Here is a 20,994-nt window from a genome sequence, read left to right on the forward strand (position 1 = left end):
GCACAGCTGTGATTGGTTGTTATGTTGTGAGACCAGAGACTGGACTGTCCTGTCCTGACCAGCTCCATCAAAGGTTATAGCTTCCCATCCGAAAGGAAATACGAACCTTGCCATTGGAGGGGAGAGGAAATTTAATGACCTTTTCCAAAAAACTTTTATATCTAATGCACATCAGATGTTTTCGTAATCATGGGGTTCTTTTGGACCTCGAGACCCACATGAATAAAGCATGAGCGTTCTCGGTGGACGCTCGCTGCCTGTCCGAGGTCGTGCGGTGCTTTGGGGAACGTTTGACCTTGCAAAAAACCCATGCAGCACTGAAACTGTGTTTTAGCAGACACTGGGTAACAGCTCCGTGACTGGTAGTTATGGCGAAATGTCCTGCTAAAGTGGTCTCGATTGAGCACCTAAAGGCCTGCTGTTCTTTTCTGACATTGAAGTTAATGTATGCCTCATCAAAAACTCCAGATGTGTCATTTATTAAAGATGTGCTGGTTGCAGCATCGTAAAACAAACTCTGGGCTAATTTATTCCAGCATCCGACACCAAGACACCAAGCTGAATGGGAAGAACGCTTCCGCAAATTGAGGAAATTTGTTTTAGGTTTCATTATACCACTAAAAATACACTTTTAACGAAAAATAAAAAAGGGGGCTGCCATATCACCCAGCACTGCAGGCTCCACTTCAGGCCTCCTCACCTCCCCTACATCAGGACCTGCCTTTTACAAACACACTTGTGGCAGAATGATTCTTCATAAGTACCCCCCCAAAATCTGCGGGAACATCTTCCTAGAAGTGTGGAGGTTATTATAAGAGCAAATAGGGACTACTTATTTTATTTTTTTTATCCGGACAGATTGATTAGATTCTGGGCCACTGAGATACAGTAGTGTATTGTCTCTTAGCTGACAAGTCTGTGATGATCCTTTGGTTAAAAAGGCATAATCGATTCGGTCTGGTTTACCGGATTTGACATTCGCTTTGTCAGGAGCTCAGCGCGGCTGCTCTCTGCGGGGAGCCGTTGTCGTCGTCAACTCCGAACAGAAAAGAAAGTCAGAAACGGGCGTGGACGGGTCGAGATGAGGACGCCGTGCTGCCTTGCTGCCACCGGTGTTTTTAATGTATTTTTAGACCGTTCTCTGTCCATGTCATTGCTCAGACCTTTATGGCTTTCCCTTTAAAGGCCATATATAGCAACCACCCTGTGTTGCGTTTATGTAACTTTCCTTTGTATGTGCCGGGTTAATGGGGCTTACGTTCCATATTAGTTCTTAGCGATATTATGAGCGTTAAAGGGAGGGGGGGGGGGGGGAGTATTATTGGTCCTAATACAGTCCATTTCAGTAATAATTTTCACGTTCTTTACAGATAATCATGTGAGTATTTTGAGCTTGAATATATGGAACAGATGTATAGATTTAATTTAACACACGGGTTTTTTTTTCTGCATAACAAAAAATATTTAAAGATTTTTGACTCTACATGATGCTGGAAATTTTGTCTTTTATAGTTTAATCGCCTTCCTACTATTTATGATACAATGTTTACCACATGTGTGGATCTGGATATAAAGTATATAGACAAAAAGGTTCTGGATACCTTTACATACCATAAGATTATCATGTGAAATATGGCTGGACGACTCCCTCCAACTTCTGAATTTAGTGTCACTCGCACTCCGAAAGGCGAGATACAAGACTTTTTTGTCTCCCTGCCAGTGTTTCATCCATATGTATGAATGCGACCAAGAAAAGCTTACAGTCCAAAGCTGGTGAATATTTATGAAAATCCTCTTCACACTGTATTATGAATTCCGTTTCATATTAATCTGTGCCGTTATACCACTCCAGAAGATGCTCCGCTTCTTGAAAAGGCACTCGAGGCAGAGCAGGAAGAACACCTGTCCCTCTCTGAGCCGAGCGGAACGAGTCGAGGCTTGCATGCTAATCAAAGCCAAAGCTGCTCTCTTTATTCACGGTGTTAATTCCCCCAGTGTCTTCAGGCTTAATGGTCATTGCTAATTACCGGCTTTTGTGTCTCGCTCATGCATTCGGGACGGGATGCCAAAGGCCAGCAGTCTGCTTTGTGATTTGTTTGAGGGGAAAAGCTCAGCTCATCACGAGCAGCCAGCACACTGCGATGCAACACTCTAATGCTAATCGATTGGATTTCCATGACCATGATGGATATTCTCTTCTTCTTTACTCAGTAGCAGAGTTTCTCCTCCTCTTTCTTCCTCACTTATGGTAGAGCTGTTTTATGAGATTAGTGGCACAATGGTGGACTTGTTTTCGAAAGGTTGTAAGTTCAAATCTCAGTACTTGCTTCTGGACCATCAAACAAATAAACATGATTGTAAGGCAAATGAAGTAAATGTCTATTCAAGTATTCATGTCTGAGTAGACCAGTGTAGACTGAAAAAACTGTCCTTCATTAAATAAAAAAACAAAGGGTTTATTCTTATTTCAGACTTTCACTTTTTATTGAATATTAAATTCAAACACCCTATTTTTAATATTGTCAGAACAATAACTAAAGTTACAGGAGTTCCTACATCGGTTCCTACCTAGTCACATATCACTAATCGCTCGTACCCGTTTCTGCTCTTGCATCAGCCTTCACTCGCTTTACATGGCAAAGACCCAGAAACCGGTGAGTTGCCGGTTCTGTGCCACGGCTCACAACGGTCCCTCTAGTGTGCACATATATGGCACTTGAAAAAGACCTCCAACCTCAGCAGATAGGTATCCCTTTTTTTTTTAATTATTATTATTATTGTTTATTTATTTATTTATTTATTTATTTAATTATTTATTTAATTATTTATTTATATTCTTTCAACCGTCTTCCCTCTGCGTTTCTCTCATGCGTATCTCGGACAAGCTGTTCGTCTTCTCCTTCTATTGTGGGACTCTTCTTATGAGGGCCTCTTTAAATGAAAATAACCATTCGAGTCGTGTTTTCGCCCCCCAGTGTCTGGTATTTTGCTGAACTTTATCCACCAGTTCCATTGCGGCTTGTGACAATACAACCGTGACCTGATCCAGCCTGTTCCCCGCAGGCCTTCAGCTTGGCCGGCAGTCTGCTGCCATTTACACCTCATGAATACCGATCACATTAATGACAACACGGATTAATTAAATTGAAAATGAATGAGGCGTCCCGCCATGCGTCGAGAGGGAGAGAGAGAAAGAGAGAAGAGGAAGAGAGAGAAAGAGAGAAGTGGGCTATAATTATCCAACTCAAATCTTTTTTTTTTTTTGTATGTACATTTTGTACATTTTCACCTCACTCAAATTGGATCAATATCTTGGGTTTGTAATATCGCAGTGAGATAATATTCCTTGCACTGGTGGTCCCACCTAAGTGGTCTCAGGGTCCCTGCATTCAAGAGTTTCTTATTGACTTTCAATGTTGATTCAGTTCCTTAGGGAATTGCCAAGAATCAGTCAGACTGACTTGGTGCTTGTAGTTTTTTTTTTTGGTTTTTTTTTTATATCTCTGTGGCTAAATACAATCCGTTACTGTGCTTTTATCTACTGATCACCAACATACAGTTCAGCATCAGTTCAACATCAAGCAGAACATTTAGAGAGGAATAAAGGATGAAGAAACTCCAGACTCGAACTCGCCACAACATACGTGGATTTATTTACGTGATTTATGTGAAGTAGTTGAAAAGGTTTTGGGTTCATGAAAATTGTAATAAAAATCAGTGTTTGAGTCATTATTATCATTCTATTAATAGATCAGTGTGCTGAGAGTCACATTCGAGTCTTTACACATCAACTGAGGTGATTAAGTAAAGAATCATGTAATAAAAATGATAACAGGAACATTACAGTTATAATAAATCATAGTACTTTGGATACTTAAGTATAGTAAGTTAAGTCAAGTGGCAGTTTAAAGGGACACTTTTACTGGAGTCACATTTTACTGAGTGGATCTTTACTTCAACTCAACTACATGATTTGTGCACTTCATCCACCGCTGGGCATCCACAAACTTTTGCCCATATAAAGTATACACGAAGTGGATTTGCGATAATAATCATCTGCCGTTTGTGGATACCCCCTTTTTTTTTTTTTTTCCCCGGTCCATACGAATCCAGAAAACTCCAGATGCATCTTTCACCACGGATCAGTTTTCAGCCTGCGGATCGTTCACCAGGTTACAGATTTCCCCAAACACAGCTGTAGCTGAATGAAATCCAAGGTCGGGATTTACAAACGGCGTCGGCGCCAAAACGCTCCGCTCTGCATTTCTATTTTTAGCATCCTCATTTGAATATCTGTAATTGCGCGCTGGGAAATTCTGCGAGCAAATCCGAAGGTGTACGTAGGTGTGCGAATGCGAGGGGATAGAGTGCCTCCCTTTTTTACATCGTCATGGAAACAATCAAGGCCGATTTGCCTCCCCGGCGTTCTACTTGTGATCGCTGGTAATTAATTATGATCGTTAAGCTCCGAAGCAGTTACTCTGCGGATAAACCACTCCGTGTGTGTGTGTGTTTGTCTCCTGTGTTGTCATTCTCCAGCAGCTGTGAGTCATCTGAATCCCTCCCCATTGTTTTCTGTGAAAAAGCAGTGGAGGGATCGTGTGACCCTCGAGCTCGAAATAGCAGCGCGATGGAATAACCAGATAAAGTAATTAGTGGCTGAACAAACAGGTTATGAACAGATGCTGAGGAGAGGAGCGCAAGTGTGTGTGTGTGTGTGTGTGTGTGTGTTTGAGGTGTTGTTCTGGTGAAAGTGAATCACTTGTCTGTGTAGAATACACATGAGATCCGATCCCACGTTTTGTTGAGCTTTTTGGCTTTTTGAAGTCGAGTTTCAGTGTATTTTTCACGTTAATTGTTTTAGCAAGGGATCGCGAGAGAGGAGCTGCTGTGTGCTGTGTGTCTTTCCTTCTTTCCTTCCTTCTCTCAGTATCACTATTCACACTCCTTCTCATCTTTATTTCTTTTTATTCTCCTGCTTTTAATCAGTCTGTCTCACCCCTCATTTCTCATTACATATCTGTTTCTTTTTGTCTTGATAGGTCTCTGTCTAGTTCTTTCTGTCTCTCTTGCTTCGTCTCCTTTTCCTCTCTCATCTCTGCGTCTTTCTCTGTCTCTTACACACTTTCTGTCCTGCTATCTCTCCATCTTAGGCTCTCATTCTCTGTGCAACTATCTAGCTTTCTGTTTTTCTTTCTCTCTGTATCAATGTTCCATTCTTTGTGCAGTTGTCTTGCTTTCTGTCGGTCTTAATGTTTATTTATTTGTGTAACTGTCTGTCTTTCTGTCTTATCATAATGTCTGTTTAACTGTTTAGCTTATTCTCGGGTTGTCTGTGTAACTGTCTAGCTACCTCTCTCTCTCACTCTCTAGCTGCTGTCATTGTCTGTCTTTCTGCCTCAGCTGTACTCTTGTGTGGTATTCATCAATGCCTTCAGTTTCTGTGCGTTTCTTCTCATCCACCTCTTGGTGTTATGAGAGTAGACAACCCTGCCAGTGCCCTGGCTTTGGCTTTCAGACAGCAGGAGACGAAGATGCTGTGTGACTCTTACGTACGTGTGCGAGACGCACAGTTTAAAGCTCTTGCCGACTTATACTCCCTACTGTACACCTCAGCTTCCTCCATAGTGAAAAGGAAATATGCAGTTTGTTTCTTAAGTCATGATTGTATTGCATTTTCTGTGTTTCTGAGTTGGATGGTGGAATACTATGCAAACACATAAAACTCTGTGGGACTCAGAATGAGCAATTTGCTTATCAAGTCAAGAAGCTTTTATTGTCATTTCAACCGTATATACCGCAGTACACGGTGAAATGAGACAACCAGAACCCTGGTGCTACATTACACAACACTCACACAACACAGAGCGACATTACACAACACTCACACAACACTCTCATAACACAGAGCGACATCACACCACACTCACACACCATAGAGCGACATCACACAACAGTGCGACATCACACCACACTCACACAACATAGAGCGACATCACACCACACTCGCACAACATAGAGCGACATCACACAACATAGAGCGACATCACACCACACTCGCACAACATAGAGCGACATCACACCACACTCACACAACATAGAGCGACATCACACCACACTCGCACAACATAGAGCGACATCACACCACACTCGCACAACATAGAGCGACATCACACCACACTCGCACAACATAGAGCGACATCACACCACACTCGCACAACATAGAGCGACATCACACCACACTCGCACAACATAGAGCGACATCACACCACACTCGCACAACATAGAGCGACATCACACCACACTCGCACAACATAGAGCGACATCACACCACACTCGCACAACATAGAGCGACATCACACCACACTCGCACAACATAGAGCGACATCACACCACACTCGCACAACATAGAGCGACATCACACCACACTCGCACAACATAGAGCGACATCACACCACACTCACACAACATAGAGCGACATCACACCACACTCGCACAACATAGAGCGACATCACACCACACTCGCACAACATAGAGCGACATCACACCACACTCGCACAACATAGAGCGACATCACACCACACTCGCACAACATAGAGCGACATCACACCACACTCGCACAACATAGAGCGACATCACACAACATAGAGCGACATCACACCACACTCGCACAACATAGAGCGACATCACACCACACTCGCACAACATAGAGCGACATCACACCACACTCGCACAACATAGAGCGACATCACACCACACTCGCACAACATAGAGCGACATCACACCACACTCGCACAACATAGAGCGACATCACACAACATAGAGCGACATCACACCACACTCGCACAACATAGAGCGACATCACACCACACTCGCACAACATAGAGCGACATCACACCACACTCGCACAACATAGAGCGACATCACACCACACTCGCACAACATAGAGCGACATCACACCACACTCGCACAACATAGAGCGACATCACACCACACTCGCACAACATAGAGCGACATCACACCACACTCGCACAACATAGAGCGACATCACACCACACTCGCACAACATAGAGCGACATCACACCACACTCGCACAACATAGAGCGACATCACACCACACTTACACAACATAGAGCGACATCACACCACACTTACACAACATAGAGCGACATCACACCACACTTACACAACATAGAGCGACATCACACCACACTTACACAACATAGAGCTACATCACACCACACTTACACAACATAGAGCTACTTCACACAACATAGAGCGACATCACACCACACTTACACAACATAGAGCGACATCACACCACACTCACACAACATAGAGCGACATCACACCACACTCACACAACATAGAGCTACATCACACCACACTTACACAACATAGAGCGACATCACACCACACTTACACAACATAGAGCTACTTTACACAACATAGAGCCACATAACAGAAGTTTTAACAGAGTTAAAACTGTGCAAGACAAACAAACAACACAAGACAGTGTGGGGAAAAATACACAAAAAAAAAAATAGCATCGACCAGTAAAACTTACTGTATATGTTCTATAATATGCTTGTAAACATGAACACAATGAATTAGTGAAGGAATTTAGTGCTCTTGACCATCTCCACAGAAGATCCATCGATAATCATTGAAGACTGGCCGCTCTGTGCTTGTCAACAACCATCTCTATAGTTTTGTCAACGTTCAGAGACAGGTTGTTGGCTCTACACCAGGCTGTTAACTATTGCGCACTTCCTCTTCTTATGCTGACTCGTCGTTCTTGCTGATGAGACCCATCACGGTCGTGTCATCGGCGAACTTGATGATGTGATTTGAGCTGTGCATTGCTACACAGTCGTAGGTCAGCAGAGTGAACAGCAGTGGGCTGAGCACCCAGCCCTGAGGGGCCCCATTGCTCAGAGTGGTGGTGCTGGAGATGCTGTTCCCGATCTGGACCGACTAAGGTTTTACAATCAGGATCCAGTTGCAGAGGGAGGTGTTCAGGCTCAGTTGGCCCAGCTTATCAAGCTGCTGAACTGAAGTCTATGAACAGCATTCGTACGTATGTGTCCTGATTATCCAGGTGGGCGAGGGTCAGATTGACGGTTGTGGTGATTGCATCGTATGTGGAACGGTTTGGACGATGCACAAACTGCACGGGGTCTAGTGAGAGTAGTAGCTGGGTCTTGATGTGCCTCATGACGATAGGAGACTGTAGACTTCTTTGGCACTGGGACGATGGTCATTGTTTTGAAGCGCATTCCCTTCAAGGAATGTTGTCTGGTCCAGCAGACTTCAGTGGATTGACTCTGCATAGAGCACCTGGTCTTCCTTTCCGCCATGTTTTTCTGCACCTCAGACCGGGCGTAGAAGTCGTTTAGAGCATCTTTCACAAGCGGGTGAAGTTGTCTTGTTTGTGACGCCTGGATGCCCTCCACACGTGCCTAGTGTCCCCACTGTCCTGGAAGTGACTGTGGATTCTCTTGGTGTCTGCATGCTTCACCCCTGATCATAGGTTTGGAACAAAGAAAGAGCTGACAATCAATCTATACATCAATCAGGCCTTTTTTTTGTTCTGTCTTGCGTACTTTTTAGCAAAGTGGCTGGACGAAGCAATCTCAACCCATTATCACTCACAAGCAACAAATATTGATTATTTGCATATGACAAGGAGCCACAGTTCTCTCGATTGAGCTACTAGTCATTCGGTAAAAATCCTCATACACGTTTATTGACTCACATCTTCAGCTCTTACCCATTATTATTTTCCTTTTAACCCACATCTGTTGCTCCAAAATAGGAAAAAAAAAAGCCACAGTCTCATTTCCCGGGTTTGTATTCTGCTAATGCAGAGGTGTGGATGTTACAGTAGAGAGCACACTGTAATGTTGCTACTATCATAAAAAAAAAAACCATTATGCTCAGCTGATGTTAATGTGTTTCTTGAAGTATCGTACCATTTACAAAAATCCGATGGTTTTTAATGGTTGATGATAGCGAGGCAATGGATCACAAAATGTACGGATCATGTTGCGTTAATTTGTTGTCAACGGATCAGATAATTTTTCGAATCAGAAAATCTTTTTACTAGAAAAAATACAGCACGGAAATTACATGCGAATTAAATGATGCGGGAGGCTTTTCAAGTTCTTCTCCTCCGCTAGCCATTGTTGTCGACTGATTAAACACGTCTTGTTCACGTGAAAACATGACTGCTCTGTGTAGTTATGAAATTACTTACAAAGTCAGGGGGAAAAACTGTATTTTACTTTCCGACCGTAAAAAAAAAAAAGAAGGTTAAATCTGCAAGTTTGTAAAAACGAGCTATTAATCCGCGGGTCAGGTTCCTGTCGAACCGTCGGTCGTGATCCGTATGGATAACAGCCATCTGTGGTTTTTTCCCAAATTGTTAGCACAAAGTTAGAGGCACACAATTGTGCAGGACGTCTTTGGATGCGGTAGCATGCAATTTTCCCTTTACTTGAACCAGGAGACTGAAACCTGTTCCTGCATGACACAAAGCCCTTAACTGCACAGAGACAGTTCCATGAAGATCTTCTTACATGGGCTGGATTTGGTGGAAGATCTCCCTGCTATAGAGCTCTCTATTAAACAGGATGATTGTGAATACTGACTGCACCCCAGGCCTCCTCATCTCACCTGCATCACTTCACTGTCACTCTTGTGGTTAAAAGAATCTCCACAAAATCTATTGGAACGTGTTATTAAAACAGCGAACGGAGACTAAATGTGGATGATGTGTTTATAGTCAGGTGTCTACAATCTTTTGTCTATATAATGTATTAACATCGCTACGAACGCAGTCTCTCGATCTGGTAGGAATCCTGCAAAAAAAAAAAAAAAAGATTTTAACCCGGAGCTCATTTCACACAGGCGACGGCACCCTACAAGGAAATGCAGGTCACCGAGGACGATGAATGATCGCTGTGGTGTTTACAGATCAGCCTCGCTGCCTCACACAGTGGCATAATCTGTCAAAAAAAAAAAAACACAGCATAAGGACCTTTCCTGACTCCTCACTGATTTGCAATCATCTCTGTGGATGCTAGCAGATCGCTCATGTTGTTTACCACTTGACCTACATTGTGTAGCTCCTCTGCTGCACAATCATTTCTTCCCGCCCCGATACATACAGGAAACATTTCTGCGTTTCCGCACGTTTTCCGGTCTTGCGATCTTATCAAGGCTTCATTTACCTTTTCTACAGCCTTTTTGCTCTCCAAGACTCGTGTAACCATGGCAACCCTGCGCAGCATCAGATTATCACGGTTAAAAAAGAATACACAATTAAACTACTGCTCACCGAAACATCTGCGTTTTGTACATCATGTAGTTATTTACTCGAACATGTTCTTCCCTTAGGGGTTCTCCTGATAACTCAACAATTCAACATTTCCTTTGAGAGTATGAGTGATTACAGGCCATTGAAGTTGAGAGCTGATAAAAGACAAACATAATAGAGAACTGGATGGATGATGGTCATTCCAGAAACCTACGGCTGAGGAAATTGTGCGACCGCAATCAGTCTTCAAGGGGTATTTAAACGTTCCCTGCGTAGCCACGTGTCGTAATGTGTGTAGACATGTAGATACAATATATCGACAAAAGTCTGTGGACCATAATATTGGACTTTTTAACATTGTACAGTAAGTCTTCATTCGCTGTTCTAATAACCAGAAATGAGTCACATTTCTTTAACATACAGTATGAACACTGAGGATCTCTTCATCATGGCACCTGTTAGTGGGTGGATGTATTTATTAGGCAGCAAGTGAACATTTTGTCCTTAAAGTTGATGTCAGAAACAGGAGAGACTTTTGTTTACAAACTTTTGTAAATGTAATGCATGTTTTTTAATTTGTACAGTTTAATTTCATTTAGGATTTTGAACTAAAGACATGTTAGAATTCCAAATAGTCCAGAGATCAACAGAAAGCGATTGTCTCGAGTAATTTGGACGTGTAATGGCTTGTTAAACTGTGGACACGCTGCATGAAAGGGTACAAACGCCTCCTTTCTTGATAAATTCCTTCTAAAACCATCATTCTACACAACACTTGCCGCTAAACTGCATTGGTGGCCGGCTGACGGATGAGTTTCCAAGCTGTTCAGGCAAGCAGCTGTTGCAGACCCGGGAGACCTCTCAGAAATCTCGGAAACAGCCAGCAGTCCTCCCGCTTTTTAATTAACCATATGACCTCTGCTTCACGCCCGATAAATTAGTGATTGTGTGGTAAAAAAGTTACATTTGAAGGTTGAGGTAAAGTAAATTTGTTTTCGATTGATTGGGCGATTTTATTAATTAATCAGATGCCATTTTTATTCCCTGTTTTGTTTATTAGAAAGATATGAAAACATCAATCAGGGTATTTATGTAAAAAAGTGCAAAACGCCACATAGTGAGTCTAACGATCTAGAGTTTAACAAGTATACTACAAAACTTTTCTCTGTTCTGGCACTGATGTGGTGAAATGAACTTCCTCTAGATGTCCGTACAGAGTCCCTGGCTATCTTTAAGCGACGGTTGAAGACCTACCTCTCTCTGAAACATTAAATTAGCACTTTCCAAGTTTGCTTTGTAAAAATCAAGAGTTAAAGTCTGATTTTATCTAAAGTTTGTAATCTAGTGTACCAGTGTAGATTTGTTTATTGCCAGAGACTCAAAGCACTTCTGTACGTCGCTCTGGACACGGCGTTTGACAATTTTTGTTTGGAAAAAATAAGTGTAAAGATGTGAGCATCTAGAAAATATCATTAATAAATGTTTGTATAAAAATTAAATGCTATATGCATAAATTAAATATGCAAACATTAAAAAGCATTTGAATGTAGTAAAGCCGCAGTAAATTAGTTTACTGTTGTGTAGTTTTACAAATGCTATAAAACGGAGAAACGCAGCAAGCTAACAGCAACGGTGTACAAATGCGCAACCATTCGCTGAAAACCACAACAGTGACTAAAAAATGTGATCGTTTACTGCTGCTGTTATTTGCTGTTTTTAGATTTAGTGTTTGTTCTCACCGTTTTACTTCATTAAACTACATCATTTTCACATGATTAGGATTATACAGTTTTTGCTCACCGTGCTGATGTTTGACCTTCATCCGTGACACCAGTGTGTTTTTTTTTTTTTCCTCAAACTCAACTTTGCGTAACTTCCAGGTGCAGTTTTCTTTGTTGCGTTTAATATATGTGTTATCTAACCGTCACGCTTACCTGAGCAGCCCAACTTATCGATAACTGCTTTCATAGACAACGAATTTCATTACTGATTATCATTGATTTTATCGTTTAGTTGTTGCAGCCCTGTGCATTTCAGACATTTTTATAGACATGCTGAAAAACATGGATGATCAAATTTCCAATCTCATAAAACCGCTTTCAGGATTGTTCAGCTTCATGTCTTCATGTTCAGTGCAGTAGACATTTGCTGTTTGGTGATTTAAACTACTTAATATACAAACGTAAATGTAAATGAGCGTTCAACCCTTGTGATGTGGAAGCTGCCAGGTTACACTGATTATAGAAATCGCCTTTATGAGGATATAAAATGAATTGATCTTGAACCAGAACATTTTGTTCTGTTCAATACAGACTCTGGAACTCAATCATTTTTTGGTAAGGTGACATTGTCTCTTTTTTTTTTTTTTTTTTTTTATGTCCTCGTTATGGCAATTTCTGTCATCTGTGCAACCTGGCAGCTAGGTCATGTGATTTCTGCAGCACCCCAGGTCTGACGGTGTAGCTGTTTTCTATAAAAGAAAAACCCAACACCAAAATGTTCAGCATGTTCTCTTGGGTCATCTCAGACAGTGCCACACAGCAGTGCTGTAGCATTAGCGTGTGTCGAAGAAGGCGTTTTTGCTCTTCATTCACTTCTCTCATTTCTCAGATTTGTTTTTTGTTTATTAATTGGTAGAATAATTAGTAGGTTTGTGTGTGCATGTAAAAAAAGAAAGAAAAAAAAAACAACAACCAAAAAGGTCAGTTGATTTGGCGTGTTTTTTTTTCTCAGTGACACGGCTAATAACAAGCCGTCAGTGCGATCACACACAGCACGCTCATGCATTATTCACGAACGAGATTAATCTATCTCCATGCTAGCAAAGCCTCTCAAGCCTTCCTCCCCCTCCTCCCCCTTCTCCTCCTACTCTATTTCTCACCTTCTATGTTGTTGCCTGCCAAGGCTGGTCTGCATGATCAGACTAATGCAGCTGTTTGTCAATTTCAATTACAGCCTCCTTTTGAACTGAGCGAGTTCACCAAGAGAGAGAGAGAAAAAAACAGGAGGTAATATCCTTCCTGTCAATCAACCCCTCGGTGTGTCATCTTCTCCTTTACTCGCTAATCTCCCTTTCTTAGAAACCTCCCTTTTTTTTGCTCTTCTTTTTCTACGTTCCGCGGTGCCACAGTTCGTATTTCAGAACCGAGGTCTGAAAAATTCTACTCCATTTTCTTTAATTTTTTGTGCAATATTCCAAAATGGAAACTTACCAGAACTTGATGGGAATTTATGGGAATTAATTAGAAAATTTGGGAAATGTATATAAACTGTATAACATACAAAACGTGTGTTATGTGATGGAGGAATGCGTAGTGCATGTAGGGGGCGTGGCCTCAGTGGCCCTTCAGTAAGTGTGCATGTGACTGATGAATGTGCAGGTAGAAATTAAACTGAAATTGCATTAAATCCCGCCAGATTGTTTAATACATTAAAGTTCCCTGTTATAGAATAAACTGCAATTTTGTAAATTCCCAGTTTATTTACATAAATTCCCATGGAAAATTCCTGAAATTTTCCCTGTGCACTACACAACATCTGACAAACATTATAGAACACCTGCCCTGTTCCGTCCCGCCCCACCCCGCCCTGCCCCGCCCCGCCCTGCCTCACGCCATGTTCTACCAGATTTTCTGTGATCCCTGAATATATTGCCCTAGTTTGCAGATATTGGTTCCAGAGTGGACATTTCTTCCTGAGAAAACAGCGCCAGGGAACCCCCCCCCCCCCCCCCCCCATATTTTTTTACCCCCGGCAGCGATTTAGCGATAAAGAAATGGTTTAGAGATGGTATTTTTATTGGAGATCATGAATGAAAAAAACAACCCAGTTTCTATAAATATTCAATAAATATTACTTTCAACATTTTCGCTATTTAATCAAAAAAGAAACAAAAGCATCGTCCTTCACATTTTTTTTTTTTTGTATGGACACGGCATACGCTTGGAAATTCTTTTTTCGTTTAATTCATTGTGCTGAGCTGCCAGTTTGTCCTCCTTCGCTGTCACTCTCTTGCTACTCGATAATTGCTAATACACCTCCGGATTGTGCAATCATTTTAGGTTTTTTTTTTTTTTTTTTTTTAAAGCTTGCAGCTCGTGTCTCAAGAAAATACTGGTAATGGTTTCTGGGTCGGATCCCGTGCGGGGGAATGTACTGAGTGTTTTCTCATCCATGTGTGTTCAGCTGTTCTATTAGTTTGTTAGAGGAAGCAAAAAACAGCCTCTTTCAGGCTGCTAGACGGCATGGAACGACTGTGAGAAGACAGACAGACAGACAGACAGACAGACAGACAGACAGACAGATCGACGGATGGATGACTTTGTCACTGCTAGGTCAGGTGCACAGCAACGAAATGCAGTTTCACGTCTACCAGAAGTGTAAATAGTAGCAATTTTGCAAACTGACAAGTGCAGATAAATATGCAAATATATGTCATGCATGTAATATAAAAGTGTATCAATGTTAAATGTACGGCAAATAAATAAAAAGGCTCCGGCAGCTAAAAAATGTGCGGAAGCTGGTGAGCAGTGCACTGAAAATAAATAGAAACCCATATACATTATGTTGAGAGGTTACATTAGAGCACAATATGTGTTAAGTTTTGGATATAAAATGTACATTATAGGAAATGCACAATGTATATACAACAGATGATATATAGATATGAGGATAATCTGGGATATACTATAAATTATATACAGGATCAGTGAATCGATTAATACTATTATATACAGAATAATTGTCCAGAATGATGATTACTGTTGTAGAATCAGAAGAGTGACCCGGATGGTATATAGTTATTCATTATATCTTTATTTTATTGTATATTTTATTATTATTATGCCTTAGGATTATCTTTGCATGTCCTCAGAATTGTCTAGTCGACCAGTTTATTCCTCAATCGTAAGCAAAAACTTGGACAGCTGTACAATGTCTAGACATTCTGAAGGCCAAAGCCATCTGACTGAACCCCTGCTGAGAGCGATGAGACGACAGTCGATACCCTCACGCTGTGTCGTCACTACCGAATCTTCTTCACCCATCTGTCCCTCAGCGATGGCGCAAAGACTGGAGGCCACTCGCAGCCAACGCAGACACCCGGGGTCTCCCAGCGCGGCTCACAGGAGCTTCGTTTGCTTTTCCGAGAGGTGTTCACTCTTATTCCTGTCGCAGGCTCAGGAGTGAGCTTTTATCTCTCCCGCTGATGTGTTGTCAGGCTGATTTTTAAAGGGCTGCAAACCCACCGAGGGGAAAAAAAAACCTATGCATCAGTCATGACTTTAATGAGGACTGTTGGGGTTTTGAGTGAGAAGCATTGTTGGTGTCTGTGATGTGTTTTCTACAGTTCCTCAGACACGGATGAATTCCTCAGTTGGTAAATTTAGTGTAAGGTTCAACATGCTTTAATGTGCAGGGAGCCGAAAGGCATTTTGGAGCTTCCTTAAAAGACCCACATTTCCCTTTGGAGTTAGGGTTGGAAAATGTTCAAGATGTGAAACTTACCATGAGCGTTAACAGGATGTAAAGCCTATAACTGTGAACTTAAATAGAGTTGGAAAAAAAAAATAACTCTTGCAAGATAAAAAAAGATTGAATGCAATTTCAGGTGAATTTCTACCTGCACATTCACCAGTCACATGCACACAGCACACTTACTGCAGGGCCACTGAGGCCACGCCCCCTACATGCACTGTGCATTTCCTACATCACGTACATATGATTTTCTCAAATCCTGCACGTCAAAAAAAGGAAAAAAATATCCATCTCGATGAGTATTCACATAAATTGCTTGTGCTGTTTGTCAGCTGTTGTGCAACAAAATTACACTAACAATTAAATAATTTTTTATTTTTTTTATCTGTATTCATTTGCATACATTTCAGCTTATGACCAAACACAATGTTTATAGTTATGTTTATGTATATTATACAGTTTATATACATATTCCCAGATTTCAAATGAATTCCCATATGTTTCTGGTAAGTTTCTAACTTTTAATATTTCCAAAATTGCAATGGAAAGTTTCCAGAAAGTTTTCCGCCCCTTTGAAACCCTACTTGGAGTCACCATTTGGTCACCGTTAGAAGACCAGTATTGTTGGACCTGTGAGTCTGAGTGTGCAGCTTTATTACAGGAGCCCAGAGTCAAATGGCTTTTATTGCTTTTTGTACCATATACAGTTGTCCCAGAACAGGGACCCCCTTTAGAGTGTTCCATAATACAGCATACTTTCACATTAAACAACACTAAACTAACTCAGACTTAAGCAGACCTACACAAAGAACTACCTAAAGTTAAATTATTTAAACAACACGGTACAATAAGAGCGATATCACAGTGAGTGCAGCACCAACCAGGACACAGAGCGAATGCCGATGTGGAATATCATCCTTTCAGGATGGATTTTGACTATAATTTATATCAGCAGTCTGCAACGAATGCTTAGGACCACAGGTTGCATGAACAGTATTCAGTGGCTCCCAGATGAGGATGGGTTCCTTTTAAGTCTCTCAAGTTTTCTTCCTCATGACATCTTAGAGTATGTCGCCTTTCGTAACTGTTTGAAGTACAAGTGAAACATTTTATTCCGAAATCAAATTTCGGAATAAATATATTCTAAAAATATTCTAATGCCAGATTAGTGTAATATTTTGTTCTGCTCCATACAGACAAATTTACGTTTCAAGAGATATTTTGTATCGCCTATTAAAAGAGCATTATTACTCTCATGATTACATTTTTCTTTTTTATTGCTATTAAAATTCAACTTTTGCTTATTTATGTAAATAATCCGGCTACGTCAAGAAGCAGCGGTCAACCGATAGCTACGTTGGATCGTACCTGCAAATAACCGATTAATCAACCGATAGTTTATAAAATGGGTACTGGATAAAAAAAACCCATGTTAAATAGTACCGAAAAACAAAAACGAGTGTGGTAAACAAAATAAATACGAATATATTAATATTTATATAATAATAATTGTGATTAAAATACTTTATTGAGCCCATAGAGAAACTGTTTGGTTGCTCACAGTTAAAGATCAAAGTAAAGATTAAAGTAAAAATAAGAAAATATTGATAAACATACATAAGGTTTATATCAAGTGAATTGAAATGTAAAGCAGCAGAAAATAACCACAATAATAGTTATAAGTTATTACGCATATAACTAATAGTTATTGCGCCAAGATTAATGCACATTATTACCCAATTATTATATCATTAATAAATTATAGAGTCTCTGGCATTGTTCAAAGGGGATGTTCCAAATGTGCCTTAGTTTGGGGACCCCTGGTTGAGATTCTTCTCCGTCGGTAGAGAAATGCCTCCACCAGAAAATAGCTTCGGATCTGATGGGTCGCTCAAAGCTGTCGTCAAATCCTCCCTGATAACTACGTTAATGTGCACTAATCTTTATTATTGCTTAGCAAATGAGACTTATAGACCACTTTGCAGTCGCAGACGAATTGTTTATTGCAAATACTATTATTAATACAGACGCCCCCCACCTTACAAACAAGTTACTTTCCCGAAGACCGTTTGTAGCGTCAATTTGTTCTTAAGTTGCTACTGTGTTCGTTATTGACTACGCATATCTCCTAATGATGTAAGAGCTATAAATACTTTCAAATAATCAATAAAATATAGTAAAACAAATCGAAATAATCAGAATACTGTATAAAATATTTTGTATTGAGTAATAAAAAAAAAATAATACAAATAAATAAAAATGTAATTAAAAAATGAATTCTTCATCATGTCGACTCGTTACGGTCGACGATCCGCGAAAGTTTGTAAAGTGGGCGGCGTCTGTACGTTGAATAATACGTGACAATAGATAAAAAAAAAAAAAAAATCACATCAATTGGCTTATGGTTTATATACAACGCTGAATGGTTTATAACGCTGTCGTGTATTATTGGTCAATTGCTTGTTGATTTGCACTTTTGTCTGCTTATTTTATTTGTATTTTTATTGTTTATCTGTAATATTCAAGCATCTTTCGTGAGCCGCATATTTGATTTGGCACATGTTTTACGCTGGATGCCATTACGCAACCCTCCCCCATTTATCCGGGCACTAAGAGTGACCTGACTTCTGCAAACCTAAGTGAAGAAAAGAGTGCAGGCAGGGTGGAGTGGGTGGAGAAGAGTGATAGCAGGAGTGATTTGTGATAGAAGAGTATCTGTAAGAGTGAAAGGGAAAGTTTATAGGACTGTGGTGAGACCTGAGATGTTGTCTGGTTTAGAGACAGTGGCATTGAGTAAAAGACAGGAGGTGGAGCTGGAGGTAGCAGAGCTGAAGATGTTGAGGTTTTCGTTGGGAGTGATGAGGATGGACAGGATTAGAAATTAGTTTACCAGAGGGACAGCGCATGTAGGACGTTTTGGAGACAAGGTGAGGGAGGTGTGATTGAGATGGTTTGGACATGTGCAGAGGAGGGACATGGGGTATATCAGTAGGAGAATGCTGAGGATGGAGACACCAGGAAGAAAGAAAAGAGGAAGAACAAGGAGGAGGTTTATGGATGTGGTGAAGGAAGTCATGCAGGTGGTTGGGGTAAAAGAGGCAGATGTAGAGGACAGAGTAATATGGAGACGGATGATCCGCTGTAGCGCCCCCTAATGGGAGCAGCCGAAAGAAAAACATGATTTGTAATAATCAAGCAGTGTCATTTACCCACCAGTGTGCTGCATGCTATATATATATATATATACACCTTACCCAGTCAAGAGTACTTAATTATAGAATCATCTGAGGTGATATCGACCAATGGCGCTGTGTATCTGAGATTAAATAAGAAGCTGCTTGTGTGCTGCCGTGTCCGATCTCCCTGCGGAGACCTCAGCAAGGTGAGCCTTACTCGGATCAATAGATATAAAGGACACCAGCGTTATCTTTATCCAGATGCAGTGGTGAATCAGACACCCCCACTTTTTCAACCCAGTCCACAGCAGTGTTCAATGATCTCTTTCTTAAATGAAGGCTATTGGCAGCATGTTTTCATTAAATACACCATATTAAAAAAAGTATTGGGACACGTGACATGCATGCACACATTTGTATAGGACGTCTTTGAACGTGGTAGGATTGAATTTTCTCTTCACTTGAACCTGAAGATCCAAACCTGTTCAGCTAATCTCTACAAGCACACTCCAAAATCTAGTGGAACATCTTCCCAGAAGAGTGGAGGCTATTGCTTAGCAAATTGGGACTAAATGTGAAATGGGTTGTTCCATTTTATGGGCAGGTGTCCACAAAGTATATATATAGTGTGTGTGCTTATGTAATAGTTAAAGTAATAGTTAAAGTGAAGGTACTGGGTGGAGAGAGAGAGAGAGAGAGAGAGAGAGAGAGAGAGAGAGAGAGAGAGAGAGAGAGAGAGAGATGCAGGAAGCTGGGGAGGACAAAAGGCACAGGAAAAAAGGAGGAGAAAGAATGAAAGAAGAAACTAGACATCCCAGTGAACATTGTCACAAAGCATTGTGTGATCAAACCCCATACCGTGGCAGAATTGCAGCTCGAGTCAGTCATCAATGTTTTCAAAAACTCAGCTTACAGAAATAAACCCAGTGCATTTAAACTTATCAGAAGTGTTTCATCGTACAGGAAACCTGCTGGTGTGGGGTGCAGAAGACCACACTGAGAAGACTGGACACAAGTCCAAAGCATAATTAGAGATACAGTGTATTGACCAAAGCACTGGGACACCTGACTTTGTGGTTCTTCCCCAAACGCTGTGTTCCTGGATGTAGTAGCAGGAGATGTCCGATTCAGTTGAACTAGAAGACCCAAACCTGCTACAGAACTCCATGAACAAATGCTTTACACTGGTAGAAGTGGAAGATCTCCTGCTATCAATCTATTAATCAATCACAAAATCTCCCCAGAAACCATCTTCCTAGTAGAGCGGAGGTTATTTTAATAGCAAAGAAGGACTGGATGTTCAAAAAGCACATACTAAACGTATGCTCAGGTGTCAGTCAATCAATCAATCAATTAATATATAAGACTTTATAGGATGAACTTTAATAAGTTATATAACGACGCAAACTTTTTTGTTCACTTTCTATAGTTTTACTTAAGTGCTATTGTCCATGTTAATGTCCATGTTAAAAATGTACAGTCCGTGACCCATAACCTACTTTAATGATCCCCTCATGCCTTAACCGTGCACTTTGTCTTCAGTCACTTTAAATACGTCATCTACACTTCCATCTCTACCGCTGTCTAATGCTTCCTGTGAACTAGTGTGGCCCTAATTACAAAAGTCTGCTGCACAGCGAGTACTACAGCACCAATGCCATGTGCACTAAGTGCTGCCCACGGACTCCTCCGCTCCGCTGCACACTCCTTCCGATCTCCTTAACACCGCTTTCATCTTTGTATTAGGTGGTGTTTGTTTATAGTGCCATTCATATGCGATATGGAAAAATGAATGGGGCGAATGTGTTTGTGCGATTATGGATTTATTTTTTTTTGTTCCTAGTGTTTGTTCTGAACACTACACATACACACACGCACACACGCACACACACTAATCATGCATTCACTAATCACTATTAGCACACTGAGTGCACCCCAGGCCTCCTTCCCACACTCTACGTCCTCACCTAGCTGTATTGGCACAAATATCCACAAGCACATTCTAAAACATCTTCCCAGAAT

The 20,994-nt window shown here is 41.0% G+C and overlaps 2 protein-coding genes across 4 annotated transcripts in view; both read left to right on the forward strand.

Moving 5' to 3' along the window:
- Window positions 1-20,994, forward strand: part of rab3b (RAB3B, member RAS oncogene family) — a 346,193-nt gene that overhangs the window by 147,114 nt on the left and 178,085 nt on the right. The gene's annotated exons all lie outside the window — the stretch shown is intronic.
- Window positions 1-20,994, forward strand: part of rabgap1l (RAB GTPase activating protein 1-like) — a 109,844-nt gene that overhangs the window by 40,926 nt on the left and 47,924 nt on the right. The gene's annotated exons all lie outside the window — the stretch shown is intronic.

This window comes from Silurus aristotelis, assembly GCF_946808225.1.
Source record: "Silurus aristotelis genome assembly, chromosome: 13".
NCBI classification, from domain to species: domain Eukaryota; kingdom Metazoa; phylum Chordata; class Actinopteri; order Siluriformes; family Siluridae; genus Silurus; species Silurus aristotelis.